This window comes from Felis catus, chromosome D1 (genome assembly GCF_018350175.1).
Source record: "Felis catus isolate Fca126 chromosome D1, F.catus_Fca126_mat1.0, whole genome shotgun sequence".
Taxonomy (NCBI): Eukaryota; Metazoa; Chordata; class Mammalia; order Carnivora; family Felidae; genus Felis; species Felis catus.
The window spans coordinates 68,492,280-68,513,118 of NC_058377.1; the positions used below are offsets into that span (position 1 = coordinate 68,492,280).

Here is a 20,839-nt window from a genome sequence, read left to right on the forward strand (position 1 = left end):
CGCTTTGGCCATGCCTCCCTGCTTTGTGCTGGGATCCTGTGACTCTCAGGCACAGACCCAGAGCAGCCCTCACTCAATTGCTTCTTTGATTTTCTCCCAGTTGGACTGTCAGGGATTGTTGGCCAGTGGGAGGGTGTTGAGTGGTGAACTGTGCAGAGAACCAACTACTGCATTTCTCTCTGCCAGAAGTCAGATATCTTTTCAGACATGGCTGTACAGAGAGCGATCAGACCCCGTCAGCTGAGACACAGCCTAAACCTGTGTGCGTAAGGTGCAACTTGTGTGATGACCAGCGGACCTCCAACGTATTTCCTCTTGGCAGTGCTTGTACACCTTTTGGGGTACGTTCCGTTATCTTTTGTTGTCACCTCTTTGGCATCTTGAACATTTTAACATTTATTTATTTTTGAGACAGAGAGAGACAGAGGATGAACGGGGGAGGGGCAGAGAGAGAAGGAGACACAGAATCGGAAACAGGCTCCAGGCTCTGAGCCATCAGCCCAGAGCCGGACGCGGGGCTCGAACTCACGGACCGGGAGATCGTGACCTGGCTGAAGTCGGACGCTTAACCGACTGCGCCACCCAGGTGCCCCTTGGCATCTTGAACATTTTAAACTGATAAGTCTAAGAGTCTTTCCTACTCCTAATGAGTATACATCACATTTGCGGCCTTTTATAATTAATGGGATAATGCTCCTGACGCGTTTCCGAGCCAGTGAGTGACAGGAGTTCAGGCGCAAGAGTGAGATACACCAGGGTTTGAATTCTAGTTCTGCCAGTTACTAGGACACAGTATTTAACCTCTTTGGTTTGGGTTTAGCCAAGTGTGGTGGTTAATTTTATGTGTCAACCTGGCTGGCCCAGATATTTGATTAAACATCATTTCAGGGGGTGTCTTTGGGGGGGTTTCTGGATAAGAATGGGTAGAATGCCTGTTGCCCTCCCCAATGTCAGCAGACCTCATCCAATGCCTTGAGAGCCTGTAGAACAAAAGGGCAGTAGAAGGGGGAATTCACTTCTTAGCCTGACTGCTGAACTGGACCACTGGTCTTCTCCTGCCCTTGGAGGAGGCACGGCTCTCTATGACTCTTGCCTTCGGCTGGCTGGTTGTCAGGCCTTCAGATTCAGATTGGAATTACACCACTGGCTTTCCTGGGTCTCCAGCCTGCAAAGGGTAGATTGTGGGACTACTTAGTCTCCATAATCACACGAGCAAATTTCTCATAATGAATCCATTTGTCTATCTCCTATATATCCATATATATATATCTCCTATTATCTCCATATATCTCCTATATCTCCATATATATCTCCTATTGGTTTCACTTATCTGGAACCCTAATATAAAAAGTGTAAAACAGCGTCAAGAGTCTCAGTCAGTAATTCTCAGAAGTTCTCACAGTCCTATGTGGATGTTGTGAAGAATCATAATGCATGCGCCCGTGGTCGGCTTACAAGAAGTGGCAGTTTTATTTACCATCATACCAGGGATTGATCAGGGAAGCAGGATCATTCATGGGATCTGGAATAAGGGATGATCATCGGGATTGGAGTTCACAACACAATGGTCTATGGAAAGCAGGCATCTCGCGTCGGCTGGTGGGCCCAAAGTTGTATCCTTTGGCAGAGCTGGTAAGTGGGAAGAAAATTTGGATGGGAGTGGGAGAAATTAAGAGGAAACTCGAACCCGGGCAACCCGGAACCCTGGAGGAGAAGCTGGGATTTGTATTTATTTCTCACCACTCACAACCTTAACGATGCAGTGACCCTTAGAAGCAGCTTGTGCATTTTGCCAAATTGGTGCATGCGCAGGGGCCCCGGACTCAGGGATGCTGGAGGAAGCTACTCCCAGGAGCCCAGCTAATGCCCCCTAAGCCATCAACAACACGCATGCGCGGCAGTAGCGCCTGAAGCCCGGCACGGACCTTCCCGGCGCGCCCGCAGCCTGCTGTCCCTTTCACCTTCCTAGTCTCCTAGGGGCTGGTGCCTGCTTGGAACCCTCCAGGAAAGTGTGTTCTGGGAACCCCAATTGTAGCTTAGCAAGTTGCTATGAAATAAAATCGCCACACTCACAAATAGGGGAGAAAGCAACTGACATTTAATGAGGTCAACAATAAGCCTTCACATTTGTCATCTGATTTGCTCCCTACTCTGCCCTTATGAGTAAGGGCTATTCTCTTCATTAACTGGCTTGCTGGAAGTCACACCATTATGGACAGCAGAGGTTGCAGACAGGTTGTTGGAGCCTGAACCCTTTCCACCAGGATTTGACCTGTGTGGCTTGCTCAGGCTTTTCTGTCCCGGGGCTCCAGCTCCATCACGGTGATACCCTGAGTGCCCCCTGCATACTGCACTCCTCTGACGAGGGGAGGACGAGCTGTTCTGAACCCATCAGGGGCCAGGTTGCACTGCACAGTCTAATGCCATCTGAACTGCACTGAGGGGAAAGATTTGAACAGAAAAGCAGTTGGGCAGGAATTCGATTTTAATTAAAATGTATTTACTACAGGATGCACTGCACTTAGAGAGAAGCTTAACGGGGGTTGGTATGTGGGGCAGGTGGGGGTACAGTGTGGACGGGGGAGGTCAGAATGACATGACTCTCTGAGAGACAAAAAGCACGAATTCCTTCTGCGAGTTCATATCTGTACCAACCCAGCACATGGCCATGTGTCCCTCCTTCCCTTCCTAACTGTACTCTGCTTTCGATCAAGCGACGGCCTCCCTCCCGTGCAGCCTGGTGTCTCAGGGGAGGCTGAGTCCCCCCAGAGCCAGGCAGGGGCCCCGCCCTGCACAGCCAGTCAGCACATTCCAGTCCTCTGCTTACCCTAAGAGTTCAGGTGGGCATGTGATGCAATCCAGGCAGAGTGGGTCTCAGGACTCCTGCTTGGAATGCTGGGCCGGAAATGTTCTCTTTTGGATAAGGTTGCTGGTGGCAACAAGAGCTATTGGCAGCAGCTACAATGAGGAAAACCAGCCTGAAGACAAAGCCAACTCAGAGGAAGGCAGAACCAAGAGAATTGCAAAGAAAGGTTGTTGGGGATCTCACTTCTGGTCTCTGCAATCATAGGAATCTCTTTCTCTCCTATTGTGGTTGGGTCTCTTCTACTGCATGGGGAACACGCTGACAGCTAGCCTCGACTTCTTCGGAAAGAGATAGCTCTATCTACACACTGGTCCTGAAGGCGAAATCCGCTTGGACCATGGGCACATCTGTTGGACCAGTCACCACTGGGGCTCTGGTGTTGGCCAGGCCTGGGAGCTGTGCCCAGTCTGGTAGCCGGGAATATGTACAGAGCACAGGCTCACACGTCAGCCAGTCAGATTCACCCTGCCATATGCTGGTTCCTGCGAGAGCTTGAGCGAGTGACTTCACTTCTGCAAGATTCTATTTTTTCATCTCTAAGGTATGGATGATAATTGTACTCTCTTCAAACACACAAGTTTAGAGATGGGAGTGGCCATGTCCCTGATCTGGAGTTGCTTATAATGATGCCTCTTAGAGACTCTAGTTCCCTACATCCTTATTAATATCACCCCCCATTTATTTTATTTAAAAACATTTATACATAATTTACTATGTACCAGTCACTGTAGTATGCACACATCTCTCTATTACTATTCCCCTATTATAGGTGAGGAGCCTGCTGTACAGAGAGGTTAAGTCACTTGCCCAGGGTCACACGGTTAACACATGGCAGAGCTGAGATTCAAACTCAGGCATCTTGACTTCAGAGACTATGTTACTAATTACTTAGCTAGAACGTCTCTTAGAATAACTGCACTGTACATATTTATGGGGTGGATATATGATGAATGGATGGGTGGGTGGAGGGGTGGATGGACAGATAAACTTGAGTGAGTCCCCTCCATGAGCTGGAACAGAGAAAAGTATCCCTGTCCTTGCTCCTTGCCAGCTTCACTATGGAGGATTTGGAAGCGGCTTCCCTAGCTCCGTGCAATTTCAGCAGTGTGCTCTAGAACGGGTGGCAGGTTTGCATGAACGCGAGTCTGCCTGAGCTGCAGGTGTGGCCTAGCCTGCCTGGAGGATGCAATGGGTTTTATAGCATTGTTTCACCTCTTGTGTCTCTAAGGACCAGACTTATGTCCTTGTATTTCACAGTTGGCTTTGAGCTTGCACATGTGCACACAGACACACAGGCATATACACTCCCCAGGGTATCTGGGCCTGGGGATAGACAACTTTCATAATCCCATGTCTCACCCTCTGCACACCCACTCTCTGTCTCTATTTGCTCTGGTTGGGATTTCATCTCCTTCCTGCTCTCAGCTCTCCAGCACTGACTTTCCCATCATTGCTGCCAACATGCACACAGTCCCCAAAGAGCTACAGGCATTACTGATTTTGACAGGTGCCATTTCTCCCCCAAACTGTCTCTGGAAAACCCACCGAAAATGTGGTAGGCCTGATGAGTTCCTACGGACCTTGAAAACATTTATACGTTTTCTCTATGGAAAGTGGAGCATTCAGAGCCCTATCAGGAAGATAATGGGCTAGAACAAGGGCCTAGTGATCTTGCTTCTCATACACTGTTTGAGGGAGGCACAAATGTTTCCACTTCCTGGCTTAGGAAGTCCTTCTCCAAACATAGCTCCTAAGGTGGCCTGGGACCAGTCTGCCTTTTCTCATCATTTAAGAAGGTCACTGGACTTTGTATAGATACCAGTCTTCCTGTTTCTCCTGAAAGCCCAAAGGCTTTTGGTAGCAGTGTGGGGATGAAGCTGATGAGAACCAGCTTTCCTGGAACATCAGTACAGGAGGAAGAGGTCTGAGGTCCTGGACCCTTTTTCATTTGGACGGGGAGACACAGGTGGTATATCTCTTTTTCCTGCCATTCAAATGCCGTGAGAGGCACCCTGGCTCCCCCACAGAAAATCTCTGCTTCAGGAATCCACATAATGGGGAATTTAAGAAACAAAACAGATGATCATATGGGAAGGGGGTGAAGAGAAGAGAGGAAAACAAACCACAAGAGACTTAATGACAGAGAACAAACTGAGGGTTGATGGAGGGAGGTGGCTGGGGGATGGGCTAGATGGGTGATGGGTACTAAGGAGGGCACTTGTGATGAGCACTGGGTATTGTATGTAAGTGATGAATCACTGAATTCTACCCTCGAAAACAATATCGCACTGTATGTTAACTAACTAGAATTTAAATAAAACTTTGAAAAGGAAAAAAAAAGGAATCCACTTAGTTCAACTCTGACCTTCAAGCAAATTGCTAGGCTGGAAATAAAAAGAAGCCAGCCCTAACACCCCCAGAGCCTTTTCAGAACCCATCAGGTAGATAACCAATGATGACGGAGATCACCAGCTGAAGTTTTTTCCAGGGAGGCACGTATGTGCTGGTAAACCCATCGCTTCCAGTCTGAGATGCAGATATTTTTAGGGATGAATCTGGGCCTTCCTTCTCTCCCTCCCTCTGATGCTAATGTGGCCATCTGTATCTCCCAGACAACCTTCACCAGCACACATTCTCCGTCCTGACAGAGTGGGCTGAGGAAGAGATTATTATTAAATATAGCATACTGAGCCACGGCACAAGGAGTGTGAGCTTGCGTGCGTGCTAGGAGTGAGGCGGGGGCGTTAGAGACCTGGAACCCACTCCCACGCTCCGTGACACTCACGAGCACCTTCCCTTCCCTGCAGCTCCGTTTATTTTTCTATTTCTTTAATCTGTTAAGTGAGGGGCTTAGCTGATATTTCCTCTACGGTCGGCTCTAGCATTGCATGACCTTCTCTTTGAAGAGCTCAGTTGTATAAACTCCCAGACACACAGTCCAGCAGGATATGCCATGGTTACTGCTCTGTCCAGAGGGGGTGGCATTGTCTCCTGTCTCTTTTTCTATCCACCCTCTGGGGAGATGGCCAGGAAGGGTGGCTTGTGTGTGGTGGTGAGGGGCCCTGGCCACTGGCTTGCGAAGTCCCGAGGCTTACCCTCATCCACGCAGTTAGCCCCCATCAGCTCCCAGCTTGCCCTAAAAGCTCACCTAGCAAGGGTCTTTCTTTTTTTTTTAATTTTTTTTTCAACGTTTATTTATTTTTGGGACAGAGAGAGACAGAGCATGAACGGGGGAGGGGCAGAGAGAGAGGGAGACACAGAATCGGAAACAGGCTCCAGGCTCTGAGCCATCAGCCCAGAGCCTGACGCGGGGCTCGAACTCACGGACCGCGAGATCGTGACCTGGCTGAAGTCGGACGCTTAACCGACTGCGCCACCCAGGCGCCCCGCAAGGGTCTTTCTTACCCGAGCCCCAGAGTTAAAGAGATTGGGTGGGAGTAGGGTGGGGGAGAAGAGAGGAAGAGTCTAGAAAGGCACTGGTAAGTTTCAGTTTTTGAGCTAATCAAACTTCTATACTGAACAGTGCTATCTTGCAAAACTTGGTTGGCCCAAAGTGCTCCTGAAGTAGTGTTAAATTTAACTTGGAGAACGTTGTGCTAGAGATAAGGTGATTGGAATTATAAAAAAAACATAAAAGTAATAAAGAATACAGTTCCTATAACACCTTGTGCTTATGCTTATGAAGCATGAGTTACATGAATGCAGGAAACACATTCAGCTTCAGCTGGGAATAGCATTTGTGAATTGAATGAATGACTATCTCCAGCTAGATCCCCAACATGGGTGTCTCAGACACAGGCCAGAAGGAAGAGGCCCTGTGTCCACTGAGGCTTTGTGGTGAGGGTGTCTCCTGAAGCTCCTCTCTGTCTAGGGTTTCCTATATCAGTGTGTGAATAAAGCAGGACCAGGCTGTTCTCATCTCTTGCCCTGACAGTGCCCAGGCCTGAGCTCAATGGAATGTTTGGGCAGGTCAGGCCCCAGAGCAGTTCCTTTAGAGATAGACGTGGCCTGTCCAGTGCTCCAGAGGCACGGGCAGGACTGTAGCGGCCCCAGCGCACTGTGGTTAGGCATGCACATTCTGGAATCAGATAGCTCTGGGCTCAAATTCCAACTCTGTTACCTATTAACCATGTGACCTTGACAAGTTACTTTGCCTCCCTGAGTCTCAGTTTCCACATCTGTTAAAGGGAAGGATAATAAAGATACGTACCTTACAGAGCCATACTCAGGATTCAATGAGAAAACGTGCCCAGAAAACACTCCATCAACTGGCCTCACAGGGGGAGTTCTTTCTGAGTGGAGAGCTGCCCCTCTGGGAGCCATCGCTGTTTTACACACAGAGCAGGGGCGGCTTTTGCTGAGGCTTATTTGCAGGCTTGTTTCCCTGGGAAAACGCAAAAGGCCTGGAGTAGGATCACCTGGTAAGGAGCAGAGAGAACAAAATAAACCCCGGGTTTGATGGGGGCCAACTGTTCTGTTGGTACTTGCCTGGCAAGGGAACGTGGTGTCTCTAGAGGGTGGTCCGGTGGAAACTCCAGCAGCCTGGAGCCACAACACTGTTTTCTCACTGCCCAAGCTTGCCTGTTCTCTCCCGGGTCAGCTCAGTTCCAAGAACCTCTATTGATGCCTACCTGGGGCCAAGCCAGTGATAGGCCCTGGGTCTCAGAGGTGACCAAGACATGGCTCCTGCCCCTGGGATCCCTGTTTCGTGATGCCTGCTATACTGGAGAAGTCCTGCACAAGCTATGTGTAGTATTTACCGCTTACGGAGTCGCTTTGCACCCCTCGCTAGACCCCACGCTGTTCACACTGTATTTTCTGTGGATGATGCCCTCTGGAGCTGAGGGGGTCTGGGCAACCCAGGAGCGTGGGCAGAGCAGAGATTAAGGTAGTCATCTGACAGCCAAGAGAACAGGGTGCTTCGGTGATTTTGACGAAGGTAACACAGGTGGTCTGTACTACCCTCCCTCTTCCCACCAGCTGTATTCGAAGCAAGGCCAGTCCAGGTGAAAGAAAGAGCCTATTAGCTAGCAGGGCGTTTGCGGAAGCCCAGGGTAGTCAAGGAGCAAAGCAAGGAGGGAGGTCCACGACCGTTACAGGAAGTGCCATGCTGCTCCCGCACTTTCAAAAGGGGAAGCTGAGGCTTGCTTTCCAGCTGCCCAAGCCAAGGAGCCGAGGCCCAGCCCCAGCCTCTTCCTTCACACTAAGGTTCTAGCGCCCAGGTTTTCATCTAGCAGCACCATCACGCCCCGCCTTCATTGGCCCTCCGCTGGTCTGGGTGGGAGCGCCCGGGGCTCCCGGCGCTGGGGGCAGGCTACAGCCCACGTGCGCCCGCGGCATACGCGGTGACAGCTGGCCCCATGGGGGCGGAGCGGGCGTGGAGCGGGGGTGGGCTCCGCGCCGCACTGCCATTGGCCGCGGGCCTCGGGTCGGGGGCGGGCCGCGCCCCCGGCTGCTCTGTCATTGGCCGCGCCGCCGATGGGGGCGGCTACCAGCCGGGTTGGCCGCGCCGAGCAGAACTGCAGGCGCTAGCCCGGCTAAGCCTGCGCGGGGCTGCCTCGGTGGCTCCCAGCTCCGCAGGCCGCCTGCGGGTCCTGAGCGCCGCGTCCGCGGCTCGAGGCGAACGCAGAAGCTAACCCGAGGCTCGGCGGCCGGCGCGGATCTCGGTAAGGGGGTGGGGTGGGGAACCGGGCTCCAGGGAGGGTGGGCGGGTGGGGACCGTGGGCAGCCGAGCCTGGACTCTGCGCCCTGGCCCGCGCCGGGGAGAGTCAGGTGCGGCCGCAGCATCTCTTGCCTCAAACCCACCCCGCGGGGAGCCCGGCAAGCAGGTGGCCCTGCCCCAGGGAGGCCGGGGCTGCCCGATAGGTCTCGGAATCGATTAGAACGCAATTAAAACTTGCCACTCTAGCCCGAACTACCTCTTACTCCTCCCCAACAACCAAACCTTGTAATTCTAAGCCTAGAAAATCCCCAAACGTCAACACAGAGTGGGCGCCACGCGCCAGTAGTACCGCATGCCACCGGGGCAGATCATTTTCAAACTTTGCTTTCCCATAATTTGGGCTCCGCTCTGTTCACGCTCTTCCCCGGCTCTTCACTGGGCACTCCCCTACCCAGCCCCGGTTCTCCTCCCTCCTTAACAACAGGAAGTTAAGTTGGGCCAAATGTCAGTGGCCTGCCTGGCCTCCTGCGGGCTGGGTTTGGGACTGAGTCTGGGGCGGGTGGTGGAGGTGGCCAGGGGGCCGTGGCTCTGTCTTCTCTCTGCCGCATACCCTGCCCCCCTCCCCCCCCGCCCCCTGCAGCCCAGGCGCAGCCCAAGCGCACCCAGGTCCCGGAGCACCCCACCGGGCATCTGCCGCGCCTGCCTTGCTGTTGCCAGACTGGCTCTGAGGGGAAGTGGGGCCTTGCCCGAAGTCCCTGCCACCATTTACCTGGCTTCCAGACTGGAGCCGGTAGGGTTAACTTTATCCTAGGCCGGCCTCCCTCCCGGCAGAGCAAGGAATCGCCTTTGCTGGATGGGGAAGAGGCGTGTTGAAACCAGAGTAAACGTGTGTCTCCTTCCACATTGTTAATTCTGTAACCTGGTTCTTAAGGCCAAGAGAGCTTTTCTTTGGAAGCCTCTCAGGCCTTAGGGGGCTTGGGGTGGCAGTGTGTGGACCCTTTTGCTGTCAGTCCCGCTTTCTCACGATAGTCTTCTGTGGTTTCAGTGAAGGGTGAAGTCACTAACCGGCCCCCTTCTGGGCAGGTCCCTCAGGAAGAAAGCCAGTAGACGGCTGGCCCGCTGATGTTTATGTGCCCAGGGGCTCTGGCACCTGGGCCAGCTCTGTTTTTGTCTTCTTGGCAGGGGAGGCAAACCCAGCAAGGGGGCCTCAAGTCTCCAGGGAAGCCCCCGATATTCTGAAGACTCTTTTTGCAGTAGGAAGTTGCCTTCAGGCAGAAGGCAGATTTACGAAGTGCCTACTGACAGGTCCTGTCCTGTGGCACATTTGCAGCAGATTGTGTGGTTGCTCTCCAAAAACTCTGTTTTTCTGTCCTCATTTTAGTCTCAGGGAGGGTAAGTGCCCAAGGTCCCACAGAAAGTGGCTGAGGTAGGATTTGAACCAGGCTCTGCCAGAACTAAACCCAGTACTCTTCCTGCTGCCCTGTGGCTGTGGAAACTGAGGTGCTACAGAATCACGCCTCCACTGTGTGCCGATTGGAGCCTTGTGGCCTCTGAAAAGATGCTGTCCAAAGATTCCGGGGGCTCCTGCTTTGGCAACGCGCTTGAACTGACCCTGCTTAACCCAGGTTGTTCAGCCTGCAGACAGCTTGCTCAGTCTGTCCTCCAGTCAGGGATGAGTGGCTGGTGTTGGTCAGGCTGAGATGGGGAGGGATTAGCGGCTGGTGTTTGGGTGTTATCTGGGGGGTGAAGGCGGAGAGCCTGCCTCTGCCACTGACTTGGTCTCACCCCTGAGAGTTGGCTCCCGGGACTGTCTAGGAGGGCTATTACCTGGAATAACCTCTACCCCAGATCTGATTCTAGTTTTGTTTGTTTTATTTGCCGGGGCGGGGCTGGGGGGCAGTTGTTGAGGTTATGGTTGTAAGATGATTGAGATCCTCAGCTTGAGCATACCTTTCTTAAATTTTTTTTTTCAACGTTTATTTATTTTTGGGACAGAGAGAGACAGAGCATGAACGGGGGAGGGGCAGAGAGAGAGGGAGACACAGAATTGGAAACAGGCTCCAGGCTCTGAGCCATCAGCCCAGAGCCCGACGCGGGGCTCGAACTCACGGACTGCGAGATCGTGACCTGGCTGAAGTCGGACGCTTAACCGACTGCGCCACCCAGGCGCCCCAAGCATACCTTTCTTAAAAAAAATGACATCACTCTTGTCCCTGACTCCTTCCTTCCTTCAGTCCCAGACATCCCAGGCTTTCTGCTCATCCCTCTCCTTAAAAGCAAATCATGATTAGCCAGATACCAACCAGTTGTACTTTAGTAAAAAGCATCTTATGGACTAAGGTTGGTTTTAGCTGTGGTCATCGGAGGCCCATTCCCAGGAGTTGGAAGGAGCAGCGGAACAGCTGGGTAACCCTCCCTCTGCCTATAATTGGGGCATGTCCTCTCTCCACCCAGGTCCCTACCGTCATCTGGGTGTCTCCCAACCACTGACCTGCCCCTTTCGCTGCCTGCTACTGAAGGATAGAGGTCTTGCCTTATTGGTGGAGAGCCTTGATTCTGGCCGGAAGGGTAGGGTAGGAATGCAAGAAGGTTTGCTAATCCTAGAAGCCCTGCCAGGGCTAAACGTATCTGTTGTTTAAAGAGCCAGGGAAGGGAATACTGGGATAGTCCCCATTTTACAGATGAGGAAACTGAGACTGGGGCAAGTTAGAGCTCCTCCTCCCCCCCCCCCACCCCCATCGCTTGGCTAGTGAGTAACCAAGCTAGGATTCTGGTCTCCGTCTATATGAATGAGGTTTATGTGGTGAATTAAATACCGAAGAAAGCAGGAAAGCCTGGTGGCTGCGCTCTGTACTCGGGGGGCTGGTATGTGCATCTCCCTTTGCTGTACTTCCTATTCCCCGACTTCTGTTGTAATTATTTGTGAGCAAGTCTTCCCACCCCACTAGGACATGGCATTGAAAACACTCACAAAACTTAACCCACTTATTTCCTGGTTCTCCTTTGTTCAGTATTGCCTTAGCCTTTTGTACCAGTTTTCATTAACCTATCCACCATAATGTACTGCAGTCCTCTATTTTAAAATATCCATGAACATTTCCAGACACAAAAGGAGAGAAAATAGTATAATGAGCCCCATCTACTCATTATCTAGCTTCAATCGTCAGCAAGATGATGCCAGGCTGGCTTCATCGCTCTCTTTTCTCCCCTTCTATCCTGAATTAAATTTTTTAACTTATATTTTAAAGTTTATTTATTTTGAGAGAGAAAGAGGGAGAGAGAAAGAGCTTGCACATGTGCAAGCAGGGAAGGGGTAGAGAGAGAGAGAGGGAGAGAGAGAGAATCCCAAGCAGGCTCCGCACTGTCAGCGAGGGACATCGTGACCTGAGCTGAAATCAGGAGTCGGACGCTTAACCAACTGAGCCACCCAGGTTCCCTTCCTCCTGAAGTATTTGAAAGCCAATCTCTGGTATCCTGTCATTTTGCCCCTATATAATCCAGCCTAGATCTATTTTTAAAAGAATGTTTTCTTTCATAACCACACTGCTGCTACTGCATGTAATAAAATTAACAGTACTTTGGTCTTCTCTGTCTGTATTCGGATTTCCTTGTCTCCGAAAGGACCTTCACAGTTGGTCTGTTCGAATCAGCCTCCAAAGTCTGTATGCTGCATTTGGTTGCTAGTCCTTCTATGCCTATTTTAGTCTGGAGCAGTCTCCCCTCCGCCTTTTACCCAGCCGTTACCCTCCGTTTTATGTGCCCACCTCCTCCCCCCCGGCCACCAAACCCTCTGAGACTGGGATCCACATCTGTGCCGTGCTGGATGCCCTTGTGGCATCCGGGACGGGGCGGAGCCTTGCTGAGCATCCGTCCAGTGGTGTAGCCACTCAGGAAATGCATTTTGAGTGAATGAACCCCGTCCCGGGCTCGTGTGGCTGCCTGTGACTGTGTTTAGATAAGAGGTTTAAAAAAAATAAAAGGACTTGCTCGCGTGTGGAGGTTTCCCCAGCAAGCGTCAGTCTGTAAACCTCGTGAAATAATAGGAGAACTATTTTCTGGGCTCACCGCGCCGCTCTGGTTTGTGGTGGGGAGCCCAGACGGCCGCCTTTGTGCCCTGGTCAGCAGTTGGGCTCCCCGGATCATGTGTGGGGCTGACAGGCTCTGAGGTCATTTCTGCCAGGGCTTGGAATCCCTGGCCCTTAGTCAGCCGCAGGCACCACTGCATTCTCACCCGGGCACTTGGTGTTCGGGCTGCACAGAGACCTCTGCCCACCTCTGTCTGCGCAGCGCTTCCTCTCTGTGCCTTCGCCAGCCGCCTCACCTGCCCCACACCTGGCCAGCTGTGGAGCCTTCTCAAGTCACTCTTCGTCTGCAGCTGGCCGGTTGGGACCGCCAAAGACGGACGCTTGGGACCTTTCAGTGTCTTGTCTGAATTTGCACCACCTCTGGCACCTTTGTGGGAATCCTAATGAAGGACACTGGAGGCTCCGGAGGGAAGGAAAGGTGTGCGTCACTCGTGGATTCCTTGTCGAATCTCCAGATGGTCCGATGCACCCAGCAGGGGCCCCCTCTGCAAACAGCCCTCAGAATGAGGAGGTTTTTCTTCTTCGTGTTTTTGTTGTTTTGTTCGTTTTTGTTTTCTTTTTCTCCACGTAGACGGTCTTTTCTGCTAGGTGGAAATATAACAAAATTAAAAATTTTTAAGTCCTTTTTTTTTTTTTTGATAACCGTGGGAGAGTCGATTTGTTTCCCTTTATCTTTAGTAGTCTTTTTAGCATTTTCTTCAAATTTTTAATACTCAAAATATTTTATTTTCTAATGGAAAATCCAAATATTTGGGTTTTTTTTCTTCTTAAAAAAGAATTTTCGGGGCACCTGGGTGGTTCAGCTGGTTGAGAGTCTGACTTCAGCTCAGGTCATGATCTCCTGGCTCGTGGGTTCAAGCCCCATGTCAGGCTCTGTGCTGACAGGTCAGAGCCTGGAGCCCGTTTCAGATTCTGTGTCTCCCCTTCTCCGCCCCCGCCCCTGCACGCTCTCTCCCTCTCTCTCTCTCTCTGTCTCAAGAATAAATAAACATTAAAAAAAGTTAAAAAATTTTCTTCAACGTGGATGGGTAGACAAAGTTATTCATGCATTTTGTACAGCTATGTGTGTGGAAAAGGTCACAGAGCCATTGGCATTTTGGTATTTGCTTATTTTGTTTTACGACATTATCTTAACATACCTGGGCCGCCTCATTTAGGGAATAAAGCTGGGGCTTAGGAGACAGGCAGCCATAGAACCCACGCAGCCTCTCCCTCTCCCATTCTACCTCCCCCCCCCCCCCCACTTTCCTTCCTGAGAATTTCATTCTGGTTTCCCTAAAATGAAATCGTTCTAATGTTAGGCTCTGATTTCGACATTTTTATTCAGGGAGGTTGAGATATCAGAGGAACACAAAATAACATGGTTGTTAAGGTAGGCAGGGCAAAGCTTCTGGCCCCAGTGGCCTGTCTTGTCCTCTGCGGAAAGCGCCTGACCGTCAAACACCCTGCTCCCCTCACTTTGGGAGGGGTGGTGGGTGGGAGTGGTGGGGGGGGGAGCTGACCACTCCCTCCACCATTTCTGTTTTCCTCCCTGCATTTTCGCCGGAGGGAGAAAACATGGCTGGTGTGCCCTGATAAGTCTCCTCCTTCCTAAAGCGCTGATCATCTGGTCTCACAAACTCAGAGCTGGCAGGGATGATAGGGGACATGGGCCCTCTGATCACAAACAAACTTCCCCTGCAAGGCTGGATCACCATGGAGTCTGACGTTTGAGACCCTTCCCTTCTTTGTCAGCTGTTGAGGAAATGTCCACCTCTGTGTCCCCTACGAAGAGCCTTTTTGATGGCCAGGTGTGATATCGTTTCTTAAATGCAATTGCTCTGGGCTCTTTACACACCTAGATATTACTGTAGCTCATTCTGGGAAAACCTGGCCTGGCTGTATCTGCATTCCTTCCAAGGCTTGGTCAGATTTCTCTTTGGGGAATACACACGTAAAGGCAGGTCTCAGAATCGGGACTTATTTCCTGCTGGTTTGGGGCTCAGGTTGTTTTCTCCTTTCCGGGCCGTGAGGGATGTGCAGTGCAGATGTCCTTCCGGCTGGCACAAGAGTAGGGTGGCAAAGAGTTGGACAGTGGCTCTTGCTCTCCAACCTGCCACAAGAGAAGGTTTACGGGACGTTTTCGGGCATGAGCTTCAGACACACCCAGTGCAGAAGCCTAGCCACGCCAGAGGCAGGAGTGGGAGTTTAGGAACATCCTGTTCTGGCCTTGCAGCTGAACTATCGATGTGTTATAACAGATACAGAAACTACTTCTTTGCTCTCATGACTTTGAAAGGCTGGCCTTGGCTTCTTATCTGAGTGCAGACGGTGACTGGTAAAGATTTGCAGGATCTCGGGGTTTAACTTGTACCGGGGGCCAGGAGAATGAGGTGTCGGGGGAGGGGACATGAAAAGGTTCTAGGAAAAAGCCACTTGGACCTTTTGGTCACCAGGAGAGCTGTTGCCTGGAGCAGAGTGGGCCCAGGGCCTGCGGGGGGCTGGCAGAGCTGCTGACCTACCCTGTTGGACAACTGTTCATCCTGGACGAGAAGGGTGTATTGACGTGTTGTGTGTGGAGTTCGTGGCCGCTGTAAAGTCAGAGAGCTGATGGCTCCATGTGTCAGGACAGCTGGGCTTTCGCACAGCTTGATACAAAGGTCAGGAGGCCCCTGCTTGAAGGAGGTAGGGGTCTGATAGCAGATGATACAGAAGAGAGGAATAGACAGGGGTACTGGGGAGGCCTCTTTCCAGACTTCAGAGAGAGGACTCGGTGTATCACTTCCTCAGGGAGTGTCCTGTGGGGCTTGTGCAACTGGTTGGGGCTGTGGGGGGAGAGCTCCTCGGCCTTCTGCTGGAGCTGCAGGACATGACTGTTGTGAAGGAAGAGGAGACTCTGGATGAGATCTCCAGCTTCCTCTGGATTCCAGGTTTGTGGCAGTTGGAGGCCCAGGACTCCTGCTCACTCCGGGTTTCCATCTCCATCTTGGGTGTGTCTGTTATCTTGTACCTGACATCACAGACTCTCTTAAAAAAAATGACTCACCCGCCCACACACAGACACACACAGATGCTCAGTACTCGCCCGCACACACATGAGTACATGATGGTCCCATACTCACTCAGGACAAAGGTAATTCAACGAAAAGTCTCTCTCCCTCCTGCCCTCCAGCCCTCAGTCCTCTTCCTCGATGGCATCGGCTGTCGCTAGCCTCCTGTGGACCCCCACAGACAGAATCTAGGCATCTGTTTGTGCCTGTTTCTCCCCTTTGCTCCTCTTTGGACCTGCTGGGAAGCAACCAGGGTGTGAAGAGGCAGGGCCCACGGGGCCGCTGAGCCCCAGCGGTTATTTGTATTAGCTGAAGCTTAACTGTTGTCCTTCCCCCTTCCTGTGTCCCCTCTCCCCTTGTGGAATCTCCTTGCGTGTGATTCTTGTGTGTAGAGAGCCTGGACATTGAGAATACACCTCGGGGGCCTGTTCTGGATACAGGTGATACAGGCACAAACAAACCGTCCTGCTAAGACAGATCTGGGTTCGAATCATAGCCATGGGGCCTTGGGCAAGTCCACGAACACTAGTGTATTTGAGTCTATGTAAAGGAGGTCATTATACCCATCTCAAGGGGTAGATGTAGAGATGAAGTTGGAATATTTGTGAAGCACCCTGCGTAGATAGGTAAGCACTCAAAGGGGTCTTTACTTCCACTTTGAAGGAGCGGCCCGTTTTCAGAATGAATGACACCTGCATGGGATCCTCTGGATGGCTTCCTGGAAATCCTCTCCGTGGGCTTCCTGAGCTTTTCTTTCCCTGCAGAAGAGGACTGGCTCTCTGTTTTCTATCCAGTTGAGCTCCTCCCCACCACCTCCTCAAGCCCTGGGGAGTCCAGCCTCTCTGCACCACCTCCTTCTGGGCCCCTCCCCACCCCCACCAGCGAGCAGGACGTTGCTGGCTGCCTGGAGAGGGCTCTGGGCTGTTTATGGTTGCTCTCCAGGGTGTTTATGTTGTGATCTCTTCAGAAGCTCCTAGCATATGTCTGGGTATTGCTGAAACTTCATCTTTATCTTCAGCGCAAGAGAAGAGAGAGGCTATTTTTAAAGATGTTTAATTGGCATGGCTGCACAAAGCGGCCTAGATTGCCTCCAAGCTCTTTCCCCATTCTGAAACCTTCCGATCCAGGCGCAGAGACCTTATATGTCCTGATTTTAGAGCAGCACTTAAATTTGGCAAGCGGTTGTAATCTCTTAAAAAGGTAGGTCAGGGAAGCAAAGGCGACCAGCTGTCTTTTTCCAGGCTGGGACGTGAATGAAAGTAGCATTTCTACGTCCATAGAAACCAACACCTGCCCCCAGCTCTGCCCCTTCCCTCCACCTGTGGTGGCGAAACCCCCTGTCCCCACATGCTGCCTGCCTATTGGCAAGGAGATCTTATCGTTACGTTTCCCTTTGGACTCAGGTGGGGCTCAAAGTGAGGAGGGAGTGGAACTAGGGTAGTTTCAAGTGATACCTCCCAGGAGGGAGGGAGAGAAGGAGGGAGGCCGTGAGTCACAGGACCTTGGGATGTCAGACTGGAAGGGCTCTCTGAGGTCATCCAGTTCTCACTCACTCCTGCCACCATGGTTTTTACTTATGGGGAAACTGAGGCTCAGAGGCTTGTTGGTACTGAGCAGAGGCCAGGGAGGGGCAGTTCTTTGCTCAAAGTCACCCAGCCAGGTGGGAGCCAAGTCTGTTCTCCCTCCACCATTTCTGCCAGGCTGTGATCCCTCCTGTGGTTTGTCTTGGGCAGCTTTAATTGCAGTTGGCCTTCCCTTTTGAGGACGGGGCCCCACCTCCTTTCTCAGTTCTGGCATGCTTCGAATTTAGGATGCATACTCTTGCAGCACTGGCTTGCTCAGCTGCTGGGTGCAAGATATTTCCCTATCAAAAATACCTCCCCCAGAGCCTTGGAGCCTAAAATTCCCACCTTTGTTTTCAGCCCTTGTCTCCAGAGGACCTTTGTTTAAAAAAAAAAAAAAAAATACATAATTTAACTGGGAAGGATAGTTGACAGATTAGTCGATCTCTGATTAGCTGTCAGCTGAAGGCTGAACCTAAGGAGATGAGTCAGCTGGGAAGAGGTGGGAGGGGGCAATCAGGATTGTAAATAGGACGCTGCTAGGGCAGGTGTGGAGCACCCCGGCCAGGGCTCTGGAGCACTGTGTGCGGCTGCCGTGCTGGCGATGCCGTGCTGAATGACAGATGCGGAGCCCTCATCTAATGCACACGGGTGGCCTAGACAAGCGACTGATGCCCAACCGCCAAGGTAGAGTGTGGAATGTGCTTTGGAGAGCCTCACAGTGTGGGGGAACCAGGGGAGGTGGCACTTGGTGGTTGAGATGGGCCTTAGGAAAGGATTTCCACAGGCAGAGATAGCCAGCGGTATAGCACACAGAAAGGTGGAAGAGTGAGGCCACGTTAGGGGTCCCGTGTGGTGGCAACACGGGAGCTGCCTTGGGGGCCGTGGAAGGCTGGAGTCAGGCCAGGCCTCAGTGCTGGGGGTGGGGTAGGGGGGTTTGTGCAGGTGTCCAATGCTCATGGAGCATTGTGGGCCAGCCTCTGAAGTGACCGCGTCTCCCTTGCTTGTAGCCTCACAAGCACCTGAGTAGCCCCTTCAGGTGGGTGCCGCCCTGGGTTTCTGGCGCACACTTTGAGGTCACTTTCCCCGTGAAGGAGGAAGCTCGGGCATGCAGGTGTGGCTGGCTTGATGTTTCCAGGCAGCTGGAACAGTGGGAGCTTGGCTGACCCCTCAGCCTCTGGCCAGCTGGCTGTGGGGAAGGGGACAGAGGCTGAGCTTCTTCCAACTCCGGTGTTAACCTGGCAGGTGAGAGACACGGCGATCTGGTGCACTTAAGGCTTTGGCATTCGAGCAGGGCTGCCGGCACAGTTGTCTGCCATAGACGTCTCAGAAACACCTGGCTGTATGTGATGGGATGAATTGGTCCTGTGAGCAGCAAATGCCATGAGTTTAGTGCCCGTGGGAGCTGTTGAAGGGGGTGGCTGGGGGGTGGGGGTAGGGAGCACTGAACCAGCTTTCATCTTTCTTTTCTCTAGTATCAGTGCTACCGATATGAGACCACATTGGTTCATTGGCGTGACTGATCAATTAATTGTGCCATTTATTCACTCTGCGACCAAGACTTCTGGAGTTTCCTTCACGTGAAGCATGTTGCCACACTGGTGGTGGGCTTCAGAGGTGTAAAGCCTTTGGCAAGCCCCTTACTTTCTCTGAGCCTCAAGTTTCTCTTCCGTAAGAGGGGAGTGATAATATCCACCTGTCAGAGAGGCTGTGAGGATTATATGGGGCGATGTGCATGGCACACTTCATGGTGCCCGGCACATGGTGGGCGCATTTGGTGGCTCTCCCTTCCTCGAGCCTATTTCTGAATTGGCCCACAGGAGTCTGAGAGCACAGATGTGGGCGGGGCTCCTCTTGGCTTCTGGCCTCCCATTCGGAACTGATCCCTAAGTGGCTTCTACCTTTAAGTAGTAACTTTTTAAGAGAACGGCTCAAAGCACCTGTGTGTGCAGCAAAGAAAGATGGGGGTGCCTTTCTTTCTCTTTCTGGTGACATCTTAGACCTTGGAACCGCAGGGCTGTTCCTTTGGTGCCTGATTTCTCCACCGTGGTGGTCCAGCCTGGGCCCGCATGTCAGAGCTGACCTTGGCCATCTTTGGATGGCTCCCCCGGTCATGTCCTTGATGGCTCCCTGCAGCTTCCAGCATTTGGTCTCAGGATTCCTTCTTGAAGCCACAGAGAATGAGTCTCCTCTTTCTCGCCACATGTCAGCTCTGCAGATACGGTTTTTAAATCCAATCTGTGATACCACCATTTGGAAGATGTACCACTATTCTCTGTACCTTCAAGAAAGAAAAAGTGCTTCCAATTAAATTGTGGAACACTGCTTTGTGACCGTCAGAAACTTTTATATTTACTGAAAGAATCCTTTTAGGCCTTAGACATAATTTTATATTCCATAACACTTGCATGTACATAAAAAGGAAACATGGGGCATGTGGGTGGCTCAGTCGGTTAAGTGCCCAGTTTCGGCTCAGGTCATGATTTTGCAGTTCATGAGTTCGAGCCCTGCGTCCGGCTCTGTGCTGACAGCTCAGAGCCTGGAGCCTGCTTCGGATTCTGTGTCTCCCTCTCTCTCTGCCCCTCCCCTGCTTGGACTCTCTCTCTCTCAAAAATAAATAAGCATTAAAATATTTTTAAAGGAAAACAAATTAGTTAAGGCATTTCTAAAATATTTTTAGTTTTGGACTCTGACTCTTGCATTTCACTTTTTGACTCCCCCATCTTTGTGGCTCTTTTGATACATTATTATATTTTGGTAAAGTGATGATCCATTTCTTAATCTTAATTAGATGTTAAGGGGCTGTAAGATACATTCTGCTTTCAGACATTTTATAATTGAAGAATGTGCATCTGAATGCACATCTTCTAATTAGTAAAACATTTAAAGGCAGCCCTCTTACTTTCTCTGGAATCTTCTTCCATATTAACAATCTGTGGTGTGAGTTCAGTTCTTTTTACCTTCCCTGTGGTTCTCCTCTGAGCAAACTCCCATTTGTTCATATTCTTCTAATACACTGAAGGTAGTGCCCACGCCGTATATGGTATTCATGGTGTGGTATGACCACAGCAGAGGAAGGGAGCCATCACCTTCTTCGTTCAGGCCATTCTGTTTCTATTAATGCAGCCCAAGATTGCATGAACTTTTCTAGAAGCTACATCACACCATCGATTCACTGACATTACCGCAGACTAGATCTTTTTAACGTGTGGTGTTGGTAAGCAGCATCACCTCTGTCCTAAACGTGTGTGGCTTTAGAATTTAAATACAGAGCCTCCTATTTTGTTCCCATCTGATTCAGAACAGCCATTTCTGTTAAATTTCAACTTGTTAATTTCAGGGCAACCATGTTTCTTTGGGCTTTTTCAGGATCCTATTTGAGTATACCTTCTATAGCACATTACCAAAAAAAAAAAAAAAAAAAAAAAATTAAAAGCCTGGGTGGCTCAGTTGGTTGAGCATCCGATTTCGGCTCAGGTCATGATCTCATGGTTCTTGTGTTCGAGCCCCGTGTCCGGCTCTGTGCTGACAGCTCGGAGCCTGGAGCCTGCTTCAGATTCTGTGTGTGTGTCTCTCTCTCTGCCCCTCCCTTGCTCACACTTTCTCTCTCTCTCTCAAAAATGAATAAACATTAA

At 51.2% G+C, this 20,839-nt stretch overlaps 1 protein-coding gene and 1 long non-coding RNA gene across 14 annotated transcripts in view; one reads left to right on the forward strand and one right to left on the reverse strand.

The window, feature by feature from the left end:
- Positions 1-524: 524 nt before the first annotated feature.
- On the reverse strand, positions 525-8,209 carry LOC109492005. Of its 3 annotated transcripts, XR_006586383.1 has the most exons (5): positions 7,627-8,209; positions 7,077-7,284; positions 2,828-2,958; positions 1,486-1,629; positions 525-1,165 (listed from the first exon to the last, which is right to left on the reverse strand). It is a non-coding gene; the product is annotated as an uncharacterized LOC109492005 (long non-coding RNA). The 3 variants fall into 3 exon arrangements; XR_006586384.1 differs by lacking the exon at positions 525-1,165 and having other exon boundaries at positions 1,447-1,629; positions 7,627-8,205; XR_006586382.1 differs by lacking the exons at positions 525-1,165; positions 1,486-1,629 and adding an exon at positions 2,077-2,437 and having other exon boundaries at positions 7,627-8,203.
- A 156-nt stretch (positions 8,210-8,365) lies between these two features.
- Positions 8,366-20,839, forward strand: part of MICAL2 (microtubule associated monooxygenase, calponin and LIM domain containing 2) — a 225,826-nt gene continuing 213,352 nt past the window's right edge. For 3 of the 11 annotated variants that reach the window (XM_023239563.2, XM_045038968.1, XM_023239564.2), the window contains exon 1: positions 8,366-8,532. The gene's annotated coding sequence lies outside the window, so the exon portion shown is untranslated. The remainder of the gene's footprint in view (positions 8,533-20,839) is intronic. The other 8 variants (XM_023239566.2, XM_045038967.1, XM_023239567.2 and 5 more) reach the window with 4 other exon arrangements.